Source organism: Prionailurus viverrinus, chromosome D1 (assembly GCF_022837055.1).
Source record: "Prionailurus viverrinus isolate Anna chromosome D1, UM_Priviv_1.0, whole genome shotgun sequence".
NCBI classification, from domain to species: Eukaryota; Metazoa; Chordata; class Mammalia; order Carnivora; family Felidae; genus Prionailurus; species Prionailurus viverrinus.
In genome coordinates this window covers 4,744,557-4,755,357 of record NC_062570.1, presented here as the reverse complement: position 1 = coordinate 4,755,357, position 10,801 = coordinate 4,744,557, and the positions used below count along the sequence as shown (strand labels likewise).

Genomic DNA, 10,801 nt, shown 5'->3' with positions numbered 1-10,801 from the left:
TCAGCCCCACCAGTGAGGAGATGCCAAGTGGTTGGAAGCCTCCAGGGTGTCCCCCTGCCTGGGGTGGAACCTGCTGGAAGCGCAGCTCTGGCTCTTTGCCCACACTCAGAGGCACTGGGACCTCAGAAGCAAGGAAGCCTTTCCAGCTCTGAGGTACACCGGATCAGAAAAACCTAACAAGCGCTTTCTCCCGCCATCACTGAGCACGCAGAAGACCAGGCCCTCCCTGGGCTTGGTGCGCACGCGCGCGCATGCGCCCTCTGCCGGCTGCCGGAATGCCTGCAATGCTCAAGGCCATGGCAGCTCAGCTGGAGGTACTGAGGGTGCCGCTGGTCCAGTTGGCCTGTTCTCCAGACTGGGAAAGGTCTTAGTGACAGGGCCTGGGACACAAAGAAATCTTTTCCTTCTCCTGTATAGTGAGTGAAGAATGAAACAGAATTTCCTGATGCCATGATATCATTTGTAATGCTTTAAAAAAAATTTTTTTAACATTTATTCATTTTTGAGAACCAGAGAGAGACAGAGTATGAGCAGGGAAGGGGGCAGAGAGAGAGGGAGACACAGAATCTGAAAAAGGCTCCAGGCTCTGAGCTGTCAGCACAGAGCCCGACACGGGGCTCGAACCCACGAACTGCGAGATTACGACCTGAGCTGAAGTCAGACGCTCAATCGACTGAGCCACCCAGGTGCCCCTCATTTATAATGCTTTAAGCAGCATTCCCAGAAATACAGAACGCAAATTGACACATGCTGAATGAACCACAGGCAGTGGCGTTTACCACAAAAATACTTGGGTTGAATAAAAAATTGACACCCTTGAGAAAGAGATACAGGCTTCCAGCTATGGAATGAATACGTAATGATGTACAAGGTACAGCCTATGGAATATAGTCAATCCTGTAAGAAAGTGTTGCATGCTTCCACATGATAGCTACACTTGTCTAGGTATCTGGAGAGCATAATGTATACACACGGAATCACTATGATATACACCTGAAACTAATACAACACGGTGTGTCTACTATATGTCAATAAAATTTGACAAAACTTTAAGTTTCTCCTTCACCATTAAAAAATTATTTCTAATTGAGAACATATGAAATTCCATTTATACCACATACTCTAATGTCACCATCTTGATGTTGACAGCTTATTTTTCATGTTGTCAATAATGTGTTTGATGATACAAATGTGACAAGGTCAGAATGCATACCCAGAGGGAGCTACACATCTGTTATGAATTTCCTGCCTCTATATGGGTAATATTTTCAATGAAAAATGCTTTCAGGGTGAAGATGGATGAAATAGTTTCCATCAGACACATAGGTAGATAATTGTGCCTTCAAATAATAATTGCCATGTCTTCACAATCTGAGGAAGTCTAGGTGAAGACATAGGTTTCTCCTTTCATGTAAGAGAAGGCTGTGGTGTTTTAAACTGCTCACTTACAATCCAGAATCCAGAGATCAGCAGTAGATGTAAGAATAGCAACTCACTACCATGTTGCACATAACTCGGTCCAGAAGGAGAATACAGACCTTATTCTCAAAAGCTTTTGGTTGAGATCAATAATCCATCTTTGCAAGTTCCAGGCTGCAGGCTGTGGGGACAGCACAATGCCTGACGCCTGGTTTTGGAACATAGGGAAGGTCGTGCTCAAGCACGGGGGAATGGAGTAGGGACTGGGAGCAGTGGGGGAGACAGATGATGGTAACCTCCCCATGGGGCACACTCTGGACTTTACCTGCTGATGACCTGCACACTCTGCCTCAAGCCATTTCTCTCCATGACCGATACTGAGACTGGGCCCCAACACGCCAGGCAAAATGAGGGGCACCCATCTTCCCAGGGGCAATGGCCTGTACAGAGGTTGCCCCAGTGAGGTTGGAGCCTTGCATTCAGGGAACTGTAATGCCCAGGGTTCCCACACTTTCTGCCTCCAACACTAAGAGTATCGTCACAGAGCCCCTCCTGCATGGCCCATCACCCCCTCACACACTGTGACCAACTCCATCCTTTCCTCTTTGACTCCTCTTTGTCTCTGCTTCTCTCTACTCCTGTCTCCCTCTGTTTTTTCCTCTCACTCTCTCGGACATGCCCAATTCCCCCATCACTGACTCAGTGTCTCTCTCCCTGCCTGTCTCTCTGCCTCTCCCCAGGCCCTCGGCCTTCTGCTCTGTGCAGCCCTGGCCAAGAAGCAGGGCACCACATATCCTGTGTCCCCCTCTCTCCTGTCATGTTTTAGCCCAGGCCCCGATCGCAGTGGATGAGAATCCTGTTTACAGAAGCTGCTCATGCTGACCTTTACTGCAGCATTGCTGTTCCAAGCCACTCCTGGGAAGCATGTGGACAGCCAGACCTTGACCCCCTGGTGGCCCAGCCATGACCCTAAAGTTGATGGAAGGCTGGTTGCCTCCATAACCTGGGAGGAAGGAGGGCCCAGCAGGAGTCAGGGCCTCGGGGGCATTATGCATGGGCTTTGAGGACCTGGAAAGAGCCAGATGCTTACAACCAACCCCACCTTGGTGGTGAGGGAGGAAAGGGTATCATGTCGTCAACCTCTGCCCTGCCCATCCCTCACTGAGAAAACAGTGGGAAGAAGGGCACATGGGTGGCTCAGTCGGTTAAGTGTCTGACTTCAGCTCAGGTCGTGATCTCGTGGGTTGTGAGTTTGAGCCTCTCGTTGGGTTCTGGGCTGACAGCTCAAAGCCTGAGACTGCTTTGGATTCTGTCTCCCTCTCTCTCTCTGCCCCTCTCTCGCTTGTGTTCTGTCTCTCTCCCACTCAAAAAATAAACACATTGCAAAAAAATTAAAAGAAAACACTGGGAGGAATACCAGACATCATAAGTGTCACCCCAAAAACTACTACCATAAGTCTACCTCAGCTCCCACCTGGATTGGTGCTACTGTGAGGTAGCTGGTAGGTGGGAAAAGTCCACAACATCTGGATTAATGCAGGGTTTCCTCACTGTTCTACCAGAGACACTGCTGACTCCTCACCCATTTCTTGCAATCAGGAATCAGCCACTTTGTGGGGACTGACAGCTGTCCTGCTGATCACCACACACCACTGTGACTAGCAGGCACCATATGCTTGAGAGTACCTATTGAGGAGTGAACGCCACCATCACCAGATCTAGAGGAAAGTTGTGTCTACCACCCCAGAAGGAACCAGGGGACATGTGTAGTCAATACAATTCAAAGAGTGACTTATCTTCTGCCCCTATTACTGTAGATTCTAACTGTTTGTGACTGTGTATACATCAAAATAGAATGACCGTTATGTCCTCCTGGAAGCAGATACTGACACAGACACAGAACTGTGATGGGTTTATCAGGGGAAACGAGCAAAGACAAAATAGAGGGGACAGGATTGGTCAGGGAAAGAATTCAGTCAAATACGTATATCAACAACTTTTCTAAATATATTACATGACCACAGCCCATTTGTCGCAGTTCGGGGTCCTCTTCAAACTTCAAATTCTCCTGTAAGTCAAAGAGATTTTGGGTTATTACAATGGGATCTTATATTGTTGAAGACAAAATGCATAGAGGACAACAGATCTGTGGCCTTGGATGAACACTTCATTGTGTGGCCACATCTGTGTGTCTACCTATAAGGGAAGATGACTGTCTTTAAATCTTAGACATAGATTCCTGAATGTACACAGTATCACAGTTATCTTTTTCTTCTTTGTAAAATAGGACCTGAATTTTCATAGAAAAAAACACTGGGGTCTTTGCCGTATCTTTTGAAGTAGTGATTGCCAATCTCTCAGCCTCAGGCATTATACTCTCAGTTGCATGAAACTGAATGAACATCTGTAGATGATCTTCTGTGTGCATATACATTTATACCCTGAGAAGGGTGAGGGCCCACTCATCCCATACATTTTACAAATTCCTTATGTACTTGTCACCTCTTCATCATACTGACCTCAGAAACCAACATTGTCCCTGTTTCTCAGATTACAAATCTCAGGCTCTGAGATGGCCCCACTGAGAGCTGGTGTTAGAGCTGAGCCAACAGGAACACAGGCAAAGCCTCAGGAAATTGTGAGGGAAGTTCGGGAGATGCAAACCCACAGGCAGGGTGGTGACAGCAGATGCAGGGGTGTGATGACCGGACTTCAGCAGGGGTGGCTCCTCCTCAACCCTGAATTCCCCAAGAATCTGACTCAGGCTGAAGGCCAAGGAAGCCGTTCAGTTGATCTACAACCTATCTTCGCACTTAGTCTCACTGAGACACACAAACTTAGGCAGACAAGCATTTCCTAAGACCAAGTTTAATTTACCAAATCTCCAGGACATTCTTTCATACATGTGCAGACCCTTCAGAAAACCAAAGGAAACAACAGTCTTCTTTTTAGATTATGAACTGGGTGCACTGTGGTAACCTTGACATTCCAGAGATGATGACTGCATTGTACACTGTGCTTGAACCTGTGAAGCAGTTCTTTGCAGATATCCTCATGCTCCCTGCCCAGGCCATGGGCCCTGCCATGAAAGGCCTCCAAATCCATCCTGCTGACCCCAACACCCTCCCTTCTGCACCTCCTCAAACTCTGCTTGCCGTCTACAACTTACTTTCTATTCCCGTGTGATTCAAGTTTCCCCCATTCCTTCCATGCTGCTTCCATTATGGTGACCACAAGTTCTGTGTCATATAATGCATGTGCCCCATTTCACACAGGACACCTGAGGCACCTAAAGTTAGGGATGCGTCTCATCTGTCACAGAACCCACAACATTGTGTCTGTAAAATACACACCAGTACCGCTGATACGTCTACTGTTGTGTAAAAATCCTCTTTCTTTTTGACAAGAGAAACCTATACCTCACCTCATTTCAGGGAAATGGCAAAGCCCATCGTACCTATGTCCTGAGAAACCTTGGATTTATATTACACTGTCCTCAGGCAGGCTTGCAGTTGAATTGCCAAGCCCTCACAACCATCTCTACGTCATTCCCACAAAGTCTTTCACGAAGAAGATGAATACGCTTTATCAGTCACTCATCCAGTTCAGGTCATCTTACCAAATTGAGTACTTGGAGGAGCTAGAGGTGGCCCATAGCCCATGACTGGTGATGAAGGGTGATCCATGGGGTACAGCTTGCAAGGCAAACCTAGGAAAGGACCAGGCCCTCTTGCATACATAATGGCCTGCAGAACAGAAATGAAAGCTATGTTCAGAGGACAGAACCAAGTACCAACACTGGCAAAAAGTGGAAGCCTAAAGAACCATTGCTCATCTCCTGCCAGCTTCCCCACCACCAGGTTCCTAGCGGGCAGCATCGGCATCAAAAGAACTCTACCCATACTTTGGGTTCTATTGAGAGCTTTGGCGGTGGGGAACAGAGGCTATGGGAAGGAACTAGGGTCTCCACATGTCTGCAAATGTAGGACAGCAAGGGCTCTTGTCCTAAAGGATTCATGGAGTGAATATGGAATAAGTTAATAAAATAGCATATTCCCGATATGAAGGCATCTAAGTCCAGGATCAACCACCACCCCTCATCCCCCTCTACCACAGAGGCTGCTTATTTGTATGTGAAGAACTACAGAATGAGAAGGAATGACAATCCCAGTCTCCACACATGGAATCATAGCCCTCGTGGCTCAAAGATCTGCCTTTAAGCCCCTGCCTGTGCCCAATCTGCTTCTCTCCCGACAATGGGCTCTTCTCCTCTCTGGAAGTGCTATCCATGGGCACAGAGACACATGGGGTGATGGGGATACTGAGGTCATGCAGAGAACCTGGAAAGTCATGTTCTTAGAGAAACATGTCACTTATACATGTTAGTTAGGCTTAGGTAATTTATTTTAATGCAATGGTACTTCTCAGTTTAAGTACAGTACAATTTTCATGGTAATTGTGTCCTCTGGAAAAATGAGCTGAAATTCTAAATAACAGAATTGACACAAACACACTTTTGTTTCTGCTGTACATTTCCATGTTTCACCTGTAACACTGACACAGGACACAAGAGAACATGCTCATGTGAACACAAACGAAGGACACAGTGGGGAATTACGATGCAGGCAATTATGGACTTTCTCTCTTTGCCACTCATGTTCCAATGCATGTTTTCTAGGACAATTATGTCACCTCTTATAGTTCAGAGTATTTATACCCAGGGCACATGTGAAGGGATTCCGGATAGCACATTTCCAAAAAAAAGAAAGAAAGAAAGAAAGAAAGAAAGAAAGAAAGAAAGAAAGAAAGAAAGAAGGAAAGAAAAGGCTAAATGTGATGGGTATTAAATTTACTTTGTCTAAGACCACTCTAAATGACACATACAAAAATAAAGTTGGAGTGAAGGTATTTTGCATTTTCATACCATAAGGATAACTGCGGATTTTCTGAACACGTTAATCCCCTAGACAAAAACAGAACAGGAAGTAACAGTAAGAGCAATGATTCCACTTTGAGGAGGTGCAGAAAAAATGAGGCAGTCCAGAAGACTTCCAGGTGGAGTGTGGTGACATCCTCCTTGGGTTATTTCCAGGAACATACTGGAAAAGCCCTCAGGTCCTCAGCCCTGACCATGTTTGGCTTCTAAACTTACCACAAGGAGTTGACGAGATGAAAATAGAGAAGCCCGTAGACACTTGGGTTAAGGTTGTGCATTTGGAAAATAAGAAAAATAAGCAGATATATTATACAACACAAAAAACAGAGACAATGCCAGGAGAGAGTGCTGAACAGAAAAATAAGGGTTTCCACAAAAAGTTACAACTGCAAATGTCCACACACTTACCTTGTCCTTCTTGGTCCTTGTGGTAGAGTCAGTTTTGTTGTTAATCACGGGAGCAAAATCTGGATCTGCAAAAGACCCTATAAGGGATGGAGGTTTATTTTGATTGGAGTAGATTGTACAGAGACAAAAAAAAAAAAACACACAAAAAACGAAAAACTAAAAACAAAAACCATCACCTCATTCCTCAAACAACTTAAACTCTTTGGCCCAGTCACATCCCAAATCACATGCAGAGGGTATCCCACATGCTTCAGGTGATCCCAAGGTGAAGGGGAACCATCCCTTAAACTTTGATGAAGACCTGTTATAGCCCTGGTTCAGGTGCTTTCATGACTCATCAAACAACTGTGGATGAGTCAGGGCTCAACTGGATAGATATATGTTAGGCTGAGCCTCATGCCTCCCACTGCCCAGCACATGGACTGTGTACGGCACACATCTGCTGAAGCGCCATGCCTGCTTTTCTGTATATGGCCCCATTCCATCTCCACAAGAGACATATGTACCAACACAGAGTGGGGGAAATGACACAAAGATGATATGTGGATCATGAGACACTCGAGGAATGTGGTAATGGCAGCAGACACATTTCTCTTGCATTATAATGCCCCGTAGTAACACCTCTGCACCTTGTCCAAGACTCAACAACAACAAAAATCAGATGAATGTGCTTTGAAAGTCAACTCATACTGCTCACATCATCTTACCAAGTGGTGCAGGTGGAGGGGTTTAGGGTAGTCCCCAGGGCCACCAAGGTTCAGGAGGTGGATGTGCCCAGGAGCCCGTAGGGTGGCCTCTAGGGTAGGTAGGGTGTGCAGAATCTTCCAATTAAAAGAGGAGGTCCCCATGGATCCACACTGCCCTGCAGAACAGAAGAGACAGCTACGTTCAGATGCCAGACAAGAGAACGGACACCCAAAGCAGCTGAAACCCAGAGAAGTACGGGTCAGCACCTGCCACCTTCTCTGCCACTAGGATCCAAGAGAGTAGCATCACTACCTGAAAACTCTATCCTCCCACTGGGTACCACCTACAGCCTAGGCAAATAAATGCAGGAGGCTAAACTACTGACACCACATATCCCTGCCCATGTCTGAGAATGGAGAACAAAATGATCCCATCTTAGAGGATTAAAAGAAGTAAGTCCAAACAAATGAAGTAGCATATTCCAGACAGGCAGACACCTATGTCCAAGATCACCCTGCATCCCTCCACTACAGTGACTGTAGAAACTCTGTTTTTGGCATCTTCAGAACACACACACACACACACACACACACACACACACACACACACACAATTGAGGGCAAATACACAGCTCACTTTCTGCACAAAAAAAATCACAGCTACTACTGGGGAAAAGTTCTGCCTGTTGGCCCCTCACTTTGCCCCCTCTGTTCCCTCCCTGAGAAAGGGGTCTTCCCGATCTCTGGAAGTGCTGTCAAAGGCCTAAGAGGCCACTGGGGAGGTGAGGATCCCTGGAGTCTTGCAGGGGAACTGAGAAAGTGTTTGCTGTGACAAACACATTATTTACCAGTGTCTACTAAGCCCACATGTGTTTATCTGAATTCATAAGGAATTCTAATGGAAACCAATTTAACAATAAATTTCATATATTAAAAAAAAACAAGGAATTCTGATTTTGAGCACACTACGAAGACACAGAGTAATACATCATATGGGAAAAAAGAAGAAATTCATGTAGCAGAATTAATGTGAACATGTTTTGATTTTGGTATCAATTCCCTGGGATGTGTCATGAGTGATGGTATCAGCTCTAAAACGGATTGGAGACACAACAGAACCTGCTCGTGTGAACACAAGTGAAGGACCTTGTGTTCAAAACATTTTTACCCAAGGCACAGCTTGAAGGATTCCAAACAGCTCATTTACCAACGAAGATGTGAAGGTGGTGAGTTATGACAATGACCTTTGTCTAAGACCACTCTAAATTGTACAAGGCACACAATATAAAAATAGACGGGCGTCTTTTCACATTTCCAATTAACAGATAGCTTTAACACGTAATCGCATGACCAGAAAAAGGAAAATAACAACAACACTGATCCCACAGAGAGGCGGTATGGTAGGAGTCAACAAGCCTAGAGACTTTAGTATGGAGTGCAGTATTATCTTCCTGGTGTTATTTCCAGAACACATGGGAAAAGCAATAGGGTCCTCAATCTCTGAGTTCCTTTGGCCACTAAATTTACCAGAAAAAAGGTGACAGGCTGAAAAGAGAGAAGTCTGTAGACTCTTGGGTTAAGGATGTGCATTTGGCAAATAGAAACAGGCAGACATATCACACAACACAAAAAACAGGGAAAAGGCTGGAGAGCATGCTGGATCACAAATGAGGGTGTCCTGACAGACTTACAACTGAAAATGGCCCCAGAATTTTCCTGGTCCTTCTTGGCATTTTTGGTAGAGTGCTTGTTGTTGTGACTCCTGGGAGTGACACGAGCTTCTGGATCGGCTAAAGGCTCTAGAAGGGATGGAAGTGTATTCTGATTTTAGTAGACTATGCAGAATTCAAACAAACACCACATCTTGTGACATCTTGAACTCTTCCCCACATTCAGGACCATGAAGAAAGGCAGAGAGTAACCCACAAGCCTCAGGTGACCCCGACGATAAGGGGGAGATCCATCCCATCATCTTAATGAAGAAACCATAGGGCCCTGGTTCTTGTTCTTCTTAATTAGTCAAATAACTTTTGACAGGTCAGCTCAAATAGAAATCTGGAAATCATCACCAAAACAGCCATTTCTTAATATACATTAGGGGTAATAAATCACCATCTCATTATAGATAAGAATTAAAATGAGAGTCTCAATTGGTGTATAACATCAATAAATCCTCAACAGAAGAGCATGGGTGTGTTTTGTCTGGCTCCAGGGGAATTGTTCAATCTTTCAGCTTATCTATAAGCTGCCTTCCACATGTCAGCAGGTATTATATAACTATCTCTGAATAGAAATGGACTTAGACTAATATTATAGTCAAGAGAAAAGATCTGACCCTGACCTTTGAGGGAGATTCCACAGGGCCCTGGTTCAGGTGTTTTCATAACTGATCAAGCAACTGTGAACAGCTCAGGTCTCAACTAGCTATAAATAAATTTAGGGGCATGTCTCATCCCTCAGAGAGCCCAATACGTGGTCTCTGTAACAAGCTACATCCTAAAGAGTGCTATGTCTGTCAACCTGTATAAGGCCTGTTTCTTCTCTGTAAGAGACACTTGCTGCCCAGCTGACCATGTGGAAAAAACAGCCCATTTCATGCATGTCCCAAGAATGTTACAATGCCCTCGGTCAGGCTGACCTGAAAGCCCTGTGATGCCATCACTGCATCTTCTCCAAAGACTCAACAAGAAAAAAATAGATAAAATGTGTTTTACAAGTCAACTTCTACTATTCAGATCATTTTACCAAATGGTGGAGGTGGAGATGGAGATGGAGGGTGAGGTCCCAAAGGCCACCAGGATGGAGAATATGGGGGTGATCCAGAGCTCATGAATGGTCATAAAGGGCAGCCCATGGGTACCTCATGGAGGGCACTTCTGGGAAAGAAGGAAATGCTCTGGCAGCCATGTTGACCTGCAGGACAGATATTAAACTTTTGAGATATGTTAGGGTAAAAGGTGAGAAATCCAACACCAACACCAACGCTAACATAGCTGAACCACGATGAAGCAGGAACAGTGCCTGTCTCCTTCCCTTCCACCTGGTTTCAACAGGGCAGCATCAGTGCCGCAAAACTCCACCCTTCCCACTGGGTCCCACCTAGACCTTACAGGAGTTTGAGAAACCAAGACAGTAAGTTTCTGACAGCATGCATGGTACTGGCTGTGTCTGCAAATGGAGGAAGGAAGTGGCCGGTCCTAGAGGATCAGATAGATAATTCCAGACTACTAAAGAATGTCTGTTCCACACACACAGGCATCTATTTCCAGGACTATTCTCCACCCAGCCCTTTACCACCTCAACAGCTCCATCTTGGCATATTAAGAGCAGATAGAAGGACAGGGAATTATGG

The 10,801-nt window shown here is 45.4% G+C and overlaps 1 long non-coding RNA gene across 1 annotated transcript; it reads right to left on the bottom strand.

The window, feature by feature from the left end:
- Positions 1-3,369: 3,369 nt before the first annotated feature.
- Positions 3,370-6,841, bottom strand: LOC125146983 (uncharacterized). The gene is made up of 3 exons (XR_007144951.1): positions 6,764-6,841; positions 5,039-5,165; positions 3,370-3,487 (listed from the first exon to the last, which is right to left on the bottom strand). It is a non-coding gene; the product is annotated as an uncharacterized LOC125146983 (long non-coding RNA).
- Between the last annotated feature and the right edge of the window lie 3,960 nt (positions 6,842-10,801).